Source organism: Neofelis nebulosa, chromosome 7 (genome assembly GCF_028018385.1).
Source record: "Neofelis nebulosa isolate mNeoNeb1 chromosome 7, mNeoNeb1.pri, whole genome shotgun sequence".
Taxonomy (NCBI): domain Eukaryota; kingdom Metazoa; phylum Chordata; class Mammalia; order Carnivora; family Felidae; genus Neofelis; species Neofelis nebulosa.
In genome coordinates this window covers 51,287,830-51,305,279 of record NC_080788.1, presented here as the reverse complement: position 1 = coordinate 51,305,279, position 17,450 = coordinate 51,287,830, and the positions used below count along the sequence as shown (strand labels likewise).

The following is a 17,450-nucleotide window of genomic DNA, read 5'->3' as shown; positions in this document are numbered from 1 at the left end:
AGGTGATTCTGTATAGAATAAGTGATTTCTGTACAGAAAACACCTTCATAATTCCTTGTTCATAACTGGCACTCAGTAAATCTTTATTAAATAAATGAATAAGGCTATGGATCACTATAATTTTACATAATGGGCAGAGAATGTGACTATTACTTTCTAACAATAGCTTTCTTAGTGTAAGATTCCCTATGCTACTTTTGCAGTACTGGAAATTACAGTTTCTTTTCTTTTTTTTTTTTTTTTAATTTTTTTTTCAACATTTTTTATTTATTTTGGGACAGAGAGAGACAGAGCATGAACGGGGGAGGGGCAGAGAGAGAGGGAGACACAGAATCGGAAACAGGCTCCAGGCTCCGAGCCATCAGCCCAGAGCCCGACGCGGGGCTCGAACTCACGGACCGCGAGATCGTGACCTGGCTGAAGTCGGACGCTTAACCGACTGCGCCACCCAGGCGCCCCTACAGTTTCTTTTCTAAAACTGTGGTTATATACTAGAACATTTGGCCATGAAAAAGTACAATTGTTATTATTCTAAACTCTATGATTATCTTAAAATTAATGACTCCAGATTCAATAAATAAAAATATAGGATATCCAATTAAATTGGAAATTCAGATAAGCAACAAATTTGTTTAATATAAGTGTGTCTGAGGCTATATTTTGGTCATGTTTACACCAAAAAAACCAACTTTAATTCCATAGGACATGCTTATAAAAATGGTTTGTTTATCTGAAATTCAAATTTAACTGGATGTGCCTGTAGGTATCCTAGGGCTGCTCGCAACTCTAGGCTACAGACACAAGGAAGCCTTGAAGATCACAGTCACTGCCTTCCTTCCTTCCACAGATGAGGATATGAAAGCCCAGGGAAGTTGCTTACTTAGCCCACTTCAAAGAGAGTGGCTGAGAACCAGACCACGTCTCCCACCAACCCATCCAGCATTCTCTCTCTGCACGCCATGACAATAGAGACTTCCTTTCCGGAAAGTCTTAGTAATCTGCTAAGCAAAATGTTTTATTACTTTGATAGTTCTTTGAAAAATAAGCAAACAAACAAAAAATAAAAAGTCAAGCATAACAACAACAATAAAACCTCTTGTGCATCCAAGCTCCAACATGGCCTCCACTGCCTTGGGCTAACACGCGCCTGTTTTTTTCTCCATGAATACAATTGCCTAGCAAGTGTAAGAAAAGAAGACACACCAATGCAGTCCCCATCCTTCTCACTGCCATCTTCTTCCCTGTAACAATTTGTTTTTATCTCTCTGACTTGTCTGGGGTTAGCAAAATAATGAGTATGATGCAAATGTGGTTTTGTGACTGCTGTCTACTGGGCACTGGAATTGTTTACTTGTCATAAATAGCTTCAGGGACACGCCCAGACACCGAGTCTCTGCCTCACCAGCCTCAGAGACAGACACAAACCTCGAACCCCTTGAGTGAGGACAGCCAACCAAAGAATACAAATGGTAAAGTCCCCCATTACCATGCATGAATTCTGAATAAATCTGACCAAAGTAAATATATGTGAGGAAAATTAAAATAGTATAGCTGTTAACAATAGAAGCTTTAGTATAAAACAGACCTGGGTTTGAATCTCAGATCGGCCACTTATACCGTTGTATGACCTCTCAGAATCCCATCCCCAGAGTGAAGGGAAACCCCAACTACTTTGTTCAAAACTCAATATATGGGTGCTGAGGAACCCAAGTAAATTATTTCATGATTCCTTCCTTCATCTTGAAACCAGCGGGAATTTTTTCTTCTGATTTTTGAGTTTAGGTTAAAGTGCTAGGAGTATTAAAATCCATCAAATTTAACACTTGAAATGGGTGCAGTTTATTGTATGTAAAATTTTGCCTTAATAAAGCTGAAAAAAAATAGAGATTGGAGATCTGAGTAAAGTAGTTTGGCTTACGTCACACAGCTAGCTAATAAGGGACAACGAACAGGCAGAGAGCAAAGCAGGGCTTTGTGAAGGAAGAAGAAGACTGGAGAGAAAATGTCTGGGTGTCAGGGTAGGCCACAGTGAGAGCTACTTTTGCCCCAAGGAATATGAAGCAAGCCGCCTCAGGAGTCTGCAGGAACCAAAGGGTTCCTGCACAGCTGGTCTCCACAGAAGCCTTGTCTGCCCAAACCTGTCTGTTTGCAGATGTTCCTGAAGTAAAAGGTCTTATTTTATCAACAGATTGTAATCAGATCACTCCTTAGAAAAAGGTTAAAGAAAAATGTTTCTACTAAGGCCAAGACTGCTCGTGGCATATTTGAATAACACATAAAATTCTACTTGGTCCACCCAGTGGAGCTTGACTATTTCAGAATTAACCCCTAGCCAACATCAAAACTAAAGTCCTCCATGAAAAATTTATACACTGAAAACCATAGAAACCTTATGAAAGAAATTGAAGACACAAAAAAATGGAAAAAGATTCCATGCTCCTGGATAAGAACAAATATTGTTAAAATGTCAATACTACCCAAAGCAATCTACATACTCAGTGTAATCCCTATCAAAATAACACGAGCATTCTTCACAGAGCTAGAACAAACAATCCTAAAATTTGTATGGAACCAGAAAAGACCCCAAATAGTCAAAGCAATCTTGAAAAACAAAACCAAAGCAGGAGGCATCACAATCCCAGACTTCGAGCTATACTACAAAGCTGTAATCATCAAGACAGTGTGGTATTGGGGCGCCTGGGTGGCGCAGTCGGTTAAGCGTCCGACTTCAGCCAGGTCACGATCTCGCGGTCCGTGAGTTCGAGCCCCGCGTCAGGCTCTGGGCTGATGGCTCGGAGCCTGGAGCCTGTTTCCGGTTCTGTGTCTCCCTCTCTCTCTGCCCCTCCCCCGTTCATGCTATGTCTCTCTCTGTCCCAAAAATAAATAAAAAACGTTGAAAAAAAAAAATTAAAAAAAAAAAAAAAAAGACAGTGTGGTACTGGCACAAAAACAGACACTCAGGTCAATGGAACAGGATAGAGAACCCAGCAATGGACCCACAAACGTATGGCCAACTAATCTTTGACAAAGCAGGAAAAAATACCCGATGGAATAAAGACAGTCTCTTCAGCAAGTGGTGCTGGGAAAACTGGACAGCGACATGCAGAAGAATCAACCTGGACCACTTTCTTACACCATACACAAAAGTAAACTCAAAATGAATGAAAGACCTCAATGTAAGACAGGAAGCCATCAAAATCCTCGAGGAGAAAGCAAGCAAAAACCTCTTTGATCTTGGCTGCAGCAACTTCTTACTCAACACGCCTCTGGAGGCAAGAGAAACAAAAGAAAAATGAACTACTGGGTCCTCATCAAAATAAAAATCTTCTGTACAGAGAAGGAAACAATCAGCAAAACTAAAAGGCAACAGACAGAATGGGAGAAGATACATGCAAACGACATATGAGATAAAGGGTTAGTACCCAAAATCTATAAAGAACTTATCAAACTCAACACCCAAAAAACAAATATTCCAGTGAAAAAATGGGCAAAAGACATGAATAGACACTTCTCCAAAGAAGACATCCAGATGGCCAACTGACACATGAAAAAATGCTCAACATCCCTCATCATCAGGGAAATACAAATCAAAAGCACCATGAGATACCACCTTACACCTGTCAGAATGGCTAACATTAACAACTCAGGCAACAACAGATGTTGGTGAGAATGCAGAGAAAGAGGCTCTCTTTTGCATTGTTGGTGGGAATGCAAGCTGGTGCAGCCACTCTGGAGACTAGTACGGATGTTCCTCAAAAAATAGAACTACCCTACGACCCAGCAATTGCACTACTAGGCATTTATCCACGGGATACAGGTGTGCTGTCTTGAAGGGACACATGCACCCCCATGTTTATAGCAGCACTATCAACAATAGCCAAAGTATGTAAAGAGCACAAATGTCCATCGATGGATGAATGGATAAAGAAGATGTGGTATATATATACAATGGAGTATTACTCGGCAATCAAAAAGAATGAAATCTTGCCATTTGCAACTATGTGGATGGAACTGGAGGGTATTAGGCTAAGTGAAATTAGTTAGAGAAAGACAAATATCATATGACTTCACTCATATGTCATTTAAGAGACAAAACAGATGAACATAAGGGAAGAGAAACAAAAATAATATAAAAACAAGGAGGGGGACAAAACATAAGAGACTCTTAAATATGGAGAACAGACAGAGGGTTACTGGAAAGGTTCTGGGAGGGTGGATGGGCTAAATGGGTAAGGGGCATTAAGGAATCTGTTCCTGAAATCATTGTTGCACTATATGCTAACTAATTTGGATATAAATTTAAAAAAAGAAAGCTAAACTCCTCCAAAAATGTTATTATTGAGTGACTAACTGCTACTTAGGAAGCTCTAGAAAGTAATGTGTCTTAGGTGTGGAATGTCTTAGCAGGTAAAGTAAATGGTAAAATAACTCAGGGGTCAAGGAATGAATGAAACACACAATGCAGAGTAATCTCTGAATTCCACTCATGAGCTAGAACATATATAAAACAAACCAGCCAAGGAATCACATACCTATCGCTATACAGATGAAATTTCCATCATAGCTTACAGCTCCCCCAGCCTTCTGTGTCAAAGATTTTCACAAAATAGTACCTCCAACTTCACCTCCTTGCTCAGTAAGCCGTAGTGCAACAAAGCTCACACAGCCAAATTAATGCAAAAGTGTTCCATTTACAGTTACTGTCAAAGACATGAGAGTTCGGCTGGTAAAAGAAATACGGGAAGGACAACTCATTTCTTTCTTGGTGGTTCCTTCACTTTTACTCATATTCAATCAGTAACAACTTCATGGAATTCCAATCCTCTTGTCTAAAACCTTAGTTTTAGGCTGTAAGATGTAGATTTTTCCCCCATTAGTTTATTCTGTATTTAACTCTCTGAATATTTACAATCAAACTGTTGTTTTTAAACCTACAAGTATCTAACATGAACAAAATAATACCAGTTTATTAGACCACTCTTAAATAAATTCAACATATATTTATTGAGAACCACATATATTCAAAGTGATGGGCTGGGCTGCAGAGAACACAAAGAATAGGAAAACATAGTCCCTGATTTCAAACTATTTACAACTGAGTCATTTTAGGATTAATTTTAACTAAGTATTCCTGCTATTAGAAGTGTGTGTGTGTGTGTGTGTGTGTGTGTGTGTGTGTGTGTGTGTGTTTGTGTGTGTGAATTCTGAAAACCTAATTCCAACCTTGAGGCTTTTTTTTGTTTGTTTGTTTGTTTTTGCTAAGTATAATCTATAAAACTGTTTGGCTAATATGTTTATTTAAATTAACTCAGTTCATTTTAGTATCAAATCAACTTATTTAAGAATAAATTAAGTGATTTAAGAGTCTCCTTTAAAGTTATTTTGTCATTAATATCCATAAAACCAAGAAGTTTGATGAGCTGGTTAGATTTTTTTTTTTCAAAATGCACATTAAAATAAATACTTGTCTATGACCATAAATGTTTGCTGTGTACCACCTAAAATCCCCGTGGGAAATATGACTCCTATCCATTACCATACTGAAGTCTTTTCTTCTACTCCTTGAAAACCTCACCCCAACTCAGGAAATTGTTTGCACCCCAATATTTTGGACTGATGATCTTTACTTCCAACTAACCAAGAAAATCAAGGCACTTAAACATGAGCTTCCTCTCATCACATCAACATTCCGCATCTTTTCCTTAGTTTTAGCCTAATTTTGTAAGATTCCCATACAAATATCCTCTAATAACATTTTTATCCCTATCCCAAATTTCATCTAATGTCACCTCAGTTACTCCTTTTAATAACCCTATTTTTTGTATCCTCAAGTGGTTTCCTTTTTTCTTGGCCCCTTTGCTTTTACTTGATATTCATTTAATTAACAAATATTTATTGAGTATCTGCTATGTGTCAGAAACTGTGCAAGATTCTAAGGATACAGACAAGAAAAACAATGTCACATACCTCAAGATGCTCAATGGTGTCTAAGGACACAGGCATGTCTGGCATCACCAAGAGTGTAATGAGTGCTATTTACGGTAAATGCAAGTGTGTTTGTGGGGGAAATACAAGTGGAGCTTGAACTCAAACATTGGAAGGATTTCCCCAAGGAGATAACACCTAAGCTCAAACCCTAAATCTTAGACACTTGATGGTTTTATGATCCAGGCAAGTATGTGGTAACTTCAAACTTTCTTCATCCATGAAATGGGAATAATGTCTACCTTACCAAGTTGTAATAAGACTAAGGAGACAGCATGTGCCCAGTATTGAGGTCCTGTAATTAGCTTGGATTTGAATGCTAAATCTACTACTATATATCCTCAGGCAGATTAATTTACAATTTCATATTGGATTCCTCATCAGTAAAATGTAAATAAGTAATAATATCAATCCAATAGAATTCATACAAGAGTTAAATGTGATAATCCATGGGAATCATCAGATAGATAGTAAGCATTCAATAAATGTTAGCTGCTATTATTAGAAGGCTTTTTTTTCAATCTCAAAATCTGTGTATAAATCCTGCTAAATAAATAGTAGAATGATAAGTGGAATCCTTGTCATTTGTCATCCTTCATTCTGTTATTCATAATTTACAGTGGATTCCAGCTAGTAAGTAAACCAAGCAGGAACAATGAAGGTAAAACTCCAAAGTGCCAAAATGTCAAAGTAGAACAAAATCTACCATCTTTCCATCCACTAAGGGTTGAGTTGAGCCCACCCCAAAATTCACATATTGAAGTCCTAACTCAGTACCTCAGAATGTGACCTTGTTTGGAGACAGGGTCAGAATTAATTAAGTGAAGAGATGAGATGATACTGGATTGGGGTGTGGCCCAAACCCAATGAGATCGGCATCCCTTGTAAAACAAGAAAATTTGGTGACAGATGCACACAGGGAGAGAGACGTGAAGATGATTTCAGAAATGGGGGTCATACTTCTACAAGGTAAGGAACAGCAAAGACTGCCAGCAAACCACCAGCAGCTAGTCTGAAACAGATTCTTCCTCACAGGCCTCAGAAGGAAAGAACCCTGACATCACCTTATTTCAGACACCTAGCCTCTCAAACCATGACATAATACATTTCTGTCACTTAAATCATGCAATTTGCCTTACTGTGTTATGACAGCCATAGCAACTAATATACCACCTGACTGATAGATTTTTTTCTTTCTGTTTCTTTCTGTTTCTTTCTAGTCAGAATGTAGCCCTTAAAAACATATAACTATTCTTGAGATAATACTTAAATTTTAGTCTGAATCACATAATCAGTCATTTACCAAATTTTCTTTTCTACTTCTTTTGTATAAATCTCCTTTCCATCCATTTTATAGGCTCCCTAATATATTCATTTTATTCATTCCACAAGTATTTATTGAAAGCCCCAATAAATAAAAGAAAAAAAAAAACAAAGATTCTTGACCTCTAAGAATTTACAACCTATGAGTCAAGTCATAAGCATGTAAATATCTGATACAAAGTATGCCACGTCAAGTATTCCCCAGGTACAAGACCAAAGCATACCTCAATCCCATAGTGGTCAATGGCATAGGATTCTCTCTTAGAAAAGTTATGTGTTTTCCGTCGGGCCCATGCCTCCTTCCTTGGTGGTGATATTTACTTCACTTTCCCCAACTTCAGCACAAGCTGACATTGGAAGTCAGCTCACTGCCATCGTGACAGTCCCTGCCTCCCAGAAAAACAGATGGAAGGCACTCCCACAGGCAGAAATACAGAGCTATGTAGACAATTCCTGTTTGGAGAAGCCTCCTGAAATGCCCACGATTCTAGTGTTCTCCGATTTTGCCCACAAAACAGGAATTCCTCAGCCAGGGAACATTACAAACTCATCCTTTTGCACTCCAGGATCCCAGCAGAAGCTTGGCCAAAAGAGAACTATATCAAGAAGTATGTAATAAAAAGTAAATAATTTTATGAAAAGTAAAAAGATGATAGATAGATAGATAGATAGATAGATAGATAGATAGATAGATAGATAAACGAAGGCTTATGAATGCAGAATTCCATGGTGGTTTGGAGAGAGTGGTTGAGGAGGGACATGACTTGAAGGTCATATGCAAAGGCACTTTAGCTTTACAAGAATATTGTTTTTCTTTGTTTTTTTTTTTTAAAGTTATTTCCTGGATTACCAGCCCATTCTACCATTAATTCAAGATACAGGAGGTGAGCCATTTGCAGCCATTCTTTTCACTATTGTAGATTTTTTGTCACACTCACCATTTATGTTAATAGGAAAAGGAGGCCTGGTGAATCTAAATCCCTAGGCTAGAATTACATCACTGGATCTGTCTGACTACAAGGCCCATCCCACTTCTCACAAGGCTTGAGAGTGAGCTTAACCACAAAGGCACCATTACCAACTGATGCTTTACAGTTTACGGCTTTGTGTACAGACAAACCAGTCCTCCTATTTTTTTAAAAAACAAAACAAAAACAACTTAGGTTCAACCACAGGAGTGGTTCAGGGGCCAAATCTCTCTTCAATTTAAAGGTAAATATGTGAGTAGATTTTCTGTGCTTCATCTACAAAACTATTCATTACATGCGTGAGTACATGCACGGGCAAGTGTGTTTTCTAAGAATGAGGACTTCATACAAGAACAAACAAAAAATAAGCTCATCATAACACCAGTGTCATGGAAAAGGACTCTTTGTACAAAGTGAGATGTCCATACTGCCATGATTTCAATGCAGTGTATGTGACAAGAAGTAGCTGAGGGAGACAGGCAAGGGCTAGACCTTACCTCTGTGCAACTGTGGCACTTTCCAACATATCCTGGCCTCTGCTTACTCTCATCATCTCTGCTCTGCTGGCTTTTTACTGACGAAACAAGTCACTGTCCAGTAGCATCAAGAAATTCTGTCCCTAGGCCATAAATAAATGCCCAACTCCTATAGTTCATGGGTGTATGAGAGCCCAAGAGGCCCAGAATCGATCCAACCCATTTTAACTAGCAAGAAACTACCCAGTAATACCTTGTTTGTATTTCTTGGAGGAGGGACACCAGAAACACTTATTTCATTCTACACAATAATTCACCACAATCAGAGAGAGCACAGCAAGGGCAACACCATCTCCCAGCTGCTGATTACATCAAAGGCTTGCAGCACAAATTCAGTTTTATGATGTTAATCTCGGCCTGCCACTCAGAAATTTTCTCTGAGGGATATGATTTTTCTCTGGATTTCATTTTAAGAATGATTTTTTTTTCGTCCACAATCAATAAAGATATGTTTTCATCAAAAGACTCTATCTTGGTAGAATTCAATTGGCTATTTCAATCCCTTTTGGTGACACAATATTAATTAAAATAGTTTATGTTGCACTTCAGCTGGAAAAAGAGGCAGTGAAAATAGAAGCTACTCAGAACACATGTTCTATACACATCAACATAGAGGGCAGAAAATAATTTTCTCTTTCTCCAGGCAGCAGACATTAGCTATTCAACAGAGTTGCTCTGACTTGGTTTATTTCTGTGATATCACTGCAAAAACAACAAAAGAAGAAAATTGAAGCTCTTTCTGTTTGTATTTTTTTGTTCAAAAGAAATCAAAATACACATCAAAAAGTTGCTTCAAATAATCAGGTTTCATTACCTCAAGAAGTGGAGAAATAAGTGTCTTTGTGCCTATGTGAATGACGGGCTTTTAAGAATCACAGTCACTGTTTCTCCTAATTAAAAATAAATACATAAATAAAAATATAAATACATAAATACAATACTATTAAAATTTACTTTTATTTTCAATTTCTAAATAATGATTACAATTGAATACATTATATTTCTCAAAAGCAAACACACAGAATTAGCATAGAGGTTTTCACATTTAAAAGAGAGGAGGGGGTGCCTGGATAGCTCAGTCAGTTAAGCTTCCAACTCGGCTCAGGTCATGATCTCCTGGTTTGTGGGTTCGAGCCCCGTGTAGGGCTCTGTGCTGACAGTTCAGAGCCTGGAGCCTGCTTTAGATTCTGTGTTTCCTTCTTTCTCTGCTCCTCCCCCACTCGTGCTCTTTCTCTCAAAAAATAAATAAACATTAAAAAAATTTTTTAAAAAATGACAACCAAAAGGTAAGTTGACTTGGTTAAAAGTGGGGGGAGTGGACTAGAGTTTGGAATTGTTTACACACTTGAATAATAATGGCAAGGCCTAGACAAATTATACTGTTCTCCAAAGAGTGCATGTAAATGTGTACATGAATGTGGAAAAACACTGGTTAAAAAAAGAAAAATCATCCATCAATACCATCACTACCACAGGGCTTATTAAGATGCAGATTCCTGGGCCTCAGGCAGATATGATATATCTGAACCTCTAAGACATAGGGTCCAGAAATTTTAACTAGCTCTCCAAATGTTCTTATTACACTTGAGGCTAAAGAATTTGAATCAAATTCAGTACCCCTCATGCACAGCACAGCTAATGAAATAGTGAAATTAGTTGATGAAATTAAATTAACATTCACTAAATGAATGACTAAAAACAACAATTCCCTCAAAAAGTTCTTATTCAGGGCCTAGTCTACATGGCCTTGTGAGATTGCCAGTCCCTGGCCTGATGTGAGCCTTTCATAGCAAACAGGGCTGGCTTGACCCCAAAAACTATTTTCGCTATAATGACTAAAACTGAAAGTAGTTAAATTATTTTGTTGTCTATTACTGTCTAAATGGCTTGTGGAAAATTTTCCTGCTTTGTATGGCTTTGCAACAAAACAGTCTGATGTGTTCTTTTTGAAATCCTTGTGGGGAAAGGGTCTAAAGGGGGTTCACTCTAGATATTCAATTGTTCAGTAAATTTGCCCAATGTTTGCAAGTGGGATGACTCATGCATGATCAAATTTGATTTTGAGGTGAAGTCTACCAAATTTAAAAGGATTTTAATGTTAACAATACCAAGAAAAAGTGAAAAGGGGTTAAAATCCTATAACAAATTCCTCCCGAAATGTTCAGTTTGCATTTTGGTACTCCAAAGTAAACAACCAATTTTCAATATTCCCTCCCCATATAAATTTTTGCTAAGATGCATTTCAATACCCCAGACTGAAACAGTAAGTCTCCAGGATGGACTAAAGTAGTCTGAGATCCTGTCCTGCAAATATAGGAACGCTAACCTTTGCCAGCATAGAACTCTCAGTGTGGGTGAAACTCCTTTTACAGGAGCTGACCCTAAAACTAGGCTAGAAACACAGCCTTAAGTGCGATGAAGGCAAGTCTGTAGAGGTTGGAGAATTAGGGTATTTATAAAGAAAGAACTCCAAGCAGGCTCCACGCTGTCAGCACAGAGCCCAGTACAGGGCTTGATCTCACAAACCAGGAGATCATGACCTGAGCAGACAGAGTCACCCAGGTACCCCAGTTTACTTTTTATAATATGCCTGAAAGTCATAAATCCCATCTACACTCAAGGCTAGATTAGTGTTGTATTTTCTGCACTCAAGAGAAGGAGATGATAGAACCATATCAGTTGATTGTAAACTGCACATCAGACAGCCTCTTGTTTTATATGCAACCAAGTCTTCCAACAAAATTGTAAGGTAGACACCCTGCTAGAGAGACTCGGAGAGTAAATAAGTACCTGATAGTGTAAAATAATATATGATCCTCATTTTACGTTTGAGGAAAGTAAAGCTCAGAGAGGCAAAATAATTTACCCATGTCCTATAGCCAGTAAAGGATGGGGCAACAAGGGAACAGTGTGCCATGATTTATGTCTGTCATGCTCTCTCACCCTGTCAGCTTCCAAACAAATTTCTCCCTTGGCCCAGAAAGCTCTTTCTCAGCATTTCTACCTGGCAAACTCCTACAAAACTGGAATCTTCCAAATTGGAACTAAATTTTAACTCCTTTGAGTATCCTCTGGCTGATATTTAGCACTCCTCTTCCCCCAGCATTCCCTACGCTACATTTATCAGACCACTTACTACTCTGCTCTAATTATTGCTGTGTCTGTTTCCTAAAGTATATTATGAATGCTTGGAAGGCAGAAACCTGTCTCTTTCCCACACATTCTGCTGGCAGGGAATTTTACATATACCAAGAAGTCCAAAACATGTTGAAGGAAAAGTCAAAGAATTAATGTACTAGTTATGAATGAATGTTATAAAGCTTCAAGAGTTGTCTCTCTTTTCTCCTCCCCCCCCCACCCCGCCCCCAGACAAGTCAGTGTGTTAAGTGACCACCTTGAGTGTAACTCTGATGTCTGCACAAAGAGCAAAAAGCAGATGTACAAAAATGTCCTTGGCAATAGCTGTTCATTCTAATTTCTACTAAAGCAGCCTAAAATCACATCAGTTTTCTGGGCCCTCACAACTCACCACTGACTCAGAGGACACATAGTCAATTAACCATGAAGTTGACTGATTCAATTAATTACAATTCTCTCACCCCATACTTGCTTGTTAAACACTCATGTGTAGGATCTTATGTTTTTCTAGGTTAAATTTCATCTTGTTAAAAGAAAAAGGGGAAATCGGTGCTGAAAAAAAAAGTTCCTATCATTTATTGACTTCTAAGTTTAGACACTTTGCTACTTATATGATATACATCATTTCATTTGATCTTCATAATGATCCCAGGCCTTATTATTATCTCTACTCTAAACACGAAGAAGATGAAGCTTGAAGAACATACGTAGCTTGCTCAGGATCAGAGCTAGAAAATAGAAACAGTCCCCAAAACTCATGCCGTCAAACACCACACCACACTGTTTAAGTGGGGCTGGGGGGTGGGGTCCAGCATGCTAAGACTTTTCTTGGAAATGTAAGCAAATTCTAGAAGAGATAGTCTTCTAGAGCAGGAATATCTTGCTCTAGAAATGAGGATTTGCCTTTTATAGAAGAGTTTGGACACCTAAATGTCCTTTAAGACCAAAGACAATCTTATTTTGAAGATAAAAATGACACACATAAGTTAAAGGACTTGCTGACGACCCCAGAGTTAATTTGGCCCAGAGGGCTCTGGAGATGATCTGGTACTAGAAGTTACTGCACAAATTGTTTTAATCCTGATCCCCATCTCATCTCCCTGCCTCTAATTCAGTCTAGAGCAGGAATGAATCTAAAACTGTTAACAACTAGGAGAAAAAAAGTATGTATTAAGAACAGGGTTCCAGAGATGTCCTTTAAAATGTACTGACAGAGTTATTAATAAGAGATGCCACATATTGTGAGTAACATTATTAAATAATAGAACAAATAAGTGAATTATCAAGCCACAAAGATAGCTGAATCCAGCAATCTTGAAAACCTTCAAATATTTAGAATACCATTATTTTCAAGGTTCCATGAAGTTATTCCCGTTGGCATCTATAAACTGGAAACACAGATTTCTATTGATTTTTATTGATAAAATAATTATAATTTAAAAATATCTTTCCCAAAAAGAGGTAAAAATACTGGAACTCAACACAGAGTCTCAATTTTTGTGGTTTAATAAAATAATAATCCCTTCACTAGATCACTTCAGGGACAGTTTGCTTTTCTCCTCTAGCCCTTTGTATTCTTTTTTTTTTTTTTTTAAATCCCTTTGTATTCTTTACAGAAAACACTATGGGTGCATTTTAATACTGAAGGAAATAGAGGGCAAAGGAACAAGAAGTCACAAGACCAAACTACAAGTACTTGCATGACAAAGTTGGTTGCTTTCTTCACCCCTGGTCTTTAAGTGGTAAGAACTAAGGAGAGGAGGGGGTTAGTGCATTTTATGTTGGGGTGACAGAGGGGGCTTAGGGAGGCTGGGAAAGGGAGGTGGGGATGGGGAGGGAAAGAGGATGAAAGGAACAAAAGTTTCCAACCCTTTCCTCAGGTTAAAGTATTTCTAACTGGTGACCTAGCCTCCAATAGTTGACCTTGAACTCATTTAGAATAAAACCTCGAGAGGAAGGAAGAAAAAGTTCATGCTCCTATATAATAGTGTTCTATTTGTATTTAGTCAACTGTTTGGAAATGCACACAAAAATGCTGTAATGAATGAGGAGGGCGGAATGAGGAAGCACCCGTCCCCAAAGGGAATATTCCTACTACTTCAACTTTTCCAGATTTTTGTCAGTGCAGACATCTCCCCCCTCCCGCCGCTTTATTTTCCTGCCACATGTCCAACTTTGCAAGTGGCGAAGTCTTGGGTCTGCAGTCTTTATTACTGTCTCAGCCATCGGTGCACGGCAAGGAAGTTTTCGCCAGATGCCTGGAGCCCCCAAGGGGTCACTCCGCGCGACTCTCATCCACCGGATCTTTTTCCCCCGCCCTGACACTTTTTTTTTTTTTTTAACTGATTCAATCGACTCCCATTCCTTAGAAGTCCGACCTCCCAGCCCCAAGAAACTCTCTCAGTAGTGAATGGTGGGTCCCTAAAGGTCTCTAGGAGCAGACGCCTCCCAGGACCACTTGTAGGGATACAGAGGCCCACACCAACCCAGCCCTTGCCCCTACCCTGGAGCGCGCGCGCGCGCGCACACACACACACACACACACACACACACACACAGTACACACACACACACACACACACACACGAAAGGACCAATTTGACAGATGAGTGGCTTCGGTCACTACTGATGCGACATCTGGACAAGAGTTTGAACAGAGAATTTTCTACGTGCAAGAACTTGGAGCAAAATAAGAGGTTCTAGCAAGTGCTAGGCGCGCTCACCTTTCTTCCCTGCCCCTCAATATCCAGACTCAGGCTGCGCGGTCAGTTAGGGCGGGAAGCCGAGGAGCAGCACAAGCCCAAGCCGTGGGCAGTCAGAGACCCACCGCCTGGGACCCAGGAGCCTGAGCCGACCCCAGGGGACACCCAACCTACCTGAGCCACAGGGCGGCGAAGCAGCAGGTGTCTGGACAGCCAGGCAGCCGAGCAGCTGGACAGCGGGGAGGCCCTGAGGACTGACCGGCCCCGCCCCGGCCCGGCCCCGCCCCGCCCCGGCCCCGGCCCCCTGCCCTGCTCCCGCCTCCGGCCTCCGGCTCCCGCCGGGCTCCGGCTCCCTCCGGCCGCAGCTGCCCGGCCGGCTCAGCGCACCCCGCCTGCGGTCCCGCCGGCCCTCCCCGTCGCGTTGGTGGCGGCGGCGACCGGAACAGGCCCGTCCGCAGCCTCCGAGGTCCCCTGCCCTACAGCGCTGGAGGGAGTTCAGATGAAGTGAGGAAAATCCAGGTGGGTCACGTGGTGTAGACCCCAGGCCCCAGCCCTGGCAGACCTTGGAAAAGGGGTGAAAGGAAGTCCGCTCAATACTGCATCCTGCCTGGGGCGCCTGGTGGGTCAGTGGGTTAAGTGTCTGACTTCGGCTCAGGTCATGGTCTGACCGTTAGTGAGTTTGAGCCCCGCGTGGGACTCTGCGCTGAAAGCTTGCTCAGAGCCCGGAGTCCGGAGCCTGGAGCCTGCTTGGGATTCTGTCTCCTTCTCTCTCTAACCCTCCCCTGCTGGCACTCTGTCTCACTCTATCCCTCAAAAATAAATATATGTAATAAAAAAAATTAAAATACTGCATCCTCCCTTCCAGGGAGATTGAATCTAGGTTTAGAGAATGGGTGAGAAATTCAGTTTTTCATTGAAAACCAGCAGTCAAGACTGAAACCAGCATTCTAACCCGCTATGAGATAGTGGACCAAGTACCACAACTGACTGGATGTTTTAGAAAAATGGGAGGGACGTTTTGTTTTTCTGAGGTTTCTCAGCTATTTTATTTTACTTACAAAATCCAGTGGGCAACTTAGTCCTGGATTTTTTTTTTTTTTAATATTTGTTTTTGATAGAGAAACAGAGACAGAGTGTGAGCGGGAGAGACAGAGAGGGAGACACAGAATCCCAAGGAGGCTCCAGGCTCAGAGCTGTCAGCAGAGCCCAGGGTGAGGCTGGAACCCACTAACTCCCACTAACCCCTAGATCATGACCTGAGCTCAAGATCTGAGCTCATGACCTGAGGGAAATTCTGAAGCTTTCCGACTGAGCCACCCAGGTGCCCTTGCTTAGTCCTGGTTCTAAGGCTCCTGGAAGCTGGTGAGGAGAGATTTTAACCACACTCCCTTTTCAGGGATGGTCAGGTCTGTGTCAGATCACAACTTTTAGGTCTCCCCTCAGGGAAGACTTCACATATGCTGGACTTTACTGCATGAAGCCCCTCTAACTAGGACAGTCTTCCCACTTTCATCATCCTCTGTGCCTTGTTAGTTCCCAGTCTTAGTTCATCAGAATTGTCACTTCCTCCGCTTGCAAGTTAGCTGTTCTGCTGTTCGTTCCCAAGATACCTCACTTCCTGTGTCATAACACTGGTCACAACTTACTGCAATTAATTATTTGTTGCATTGGGCTCCCCTGCTTGACTGTAAAGGTGAGGACAGTAGATAGGGACAGTGGGTGGGGACAGTAAAAGTGGTATAGTACATACATAATTAGTAAAATAAGTCAGAAAGACAAATAGTGTATGATTTCACTTACATGTGAAATCTAAAAAACAAATGAACAAAACAAAACAGAAGCAGATTCACAGATATAGGAAACTGCTGGTTACCAGAGCAGGGAGGGATTGGGTGTTGGGTGAAATAGGTGAAGGAAATTAAGAGGTACAAACTTCCAGTTATAGATTAAGTGAGTCATGGGGATTTCATGTGCAGCATAGGGAATATAGTCAATAATATTGTAATAACTGTATGGTGCAGTTGGTGATTAGACTTGGGGGGATAATTTGCAATGTATAAAAATATTAGATCACTATGATATACACCTGAAACTAGTAAGATATTAGTATGGCAATTATACTCTAATTAATTTTTTTAATTTAAAAATTGCTTAAAATAAATAAATCAATATTATGGCATGATGATATGCATGTGGCAGTTGACTGGTAAGGCACCCCCAGCCCCCACTTTTTTTTTTTTTGAATCCGAGAATACATTTTTATTTTTTTATTTTTTTTTTGAAATTTATTGTCAAATTGGTTTCCATACAACACCCAGTGCTCATCCCAAAAGATGCCCTCTTCAATACCCATCACCTCCCCACCCCTCCCTCCCACCCCCCATCAACCCTCAGTTTGTTCTCAGTTTTTAAGAGTCTCTTATGCTTTGGCTCTCTTCCACTCTAACCTCTTTTTTTTTTCTTCCCCTCCCCCATAGGTTTCTGTTAAGTTTCTCAGGATCCATATAAGACTGAAAACATATGATATCTCTCTTTCTCTGTATCAGCCCCCACTTCTTTAATGAACTTTTCTCACCTATCCTTGCCTTCTAAGGCTGCAGAATTTTACTTCAGAGTTAATACCTCCATCCCTATCAACCATCCACAAGTCTTCATTTCATTTCTTGAACAGAGCCTTCTTCTTCAGTCTTCACACACGTGCAGGTGTGATTCCTCTGATTAGCTGTGCCATAACTTGCTTGGTGGTCATAAAGGCCCTCAACCATGCTATGTCTCAGATCAGGACCTTTGATATTTTT

The 17,450-nt window shown here is 40.3% G+C and overlaps 1 protein-coding gene across 3 annotated transcripts in view; it reads right to left on the bottom strand.

Annotated features, from left to right (window-relative positions):
• Positions 1–14,895, bottom strand: part of WDR72 (WD repeat domain 72) — a 237,012-nt gene extending 222,117 nt beyond the window's left edge. For 2 of the 3 annotated variants that reach the window (XM_058737688.1, XM_058737686.1), the window contains exon 1: positions 14,674–14,786. The gene's annotated coding sequence lies outside the window, so the exon portion shown is untranslated. Of the gene's footprint in view, positions 1–14,673; positions 14,787–14,826 lie in introns of those variants that run through there. The other variant, XM_058737687.1, reaches the window with a different exon arrangement.
• Positions 14,896–17,450: the final 2,555 nt, after the last annotated feature.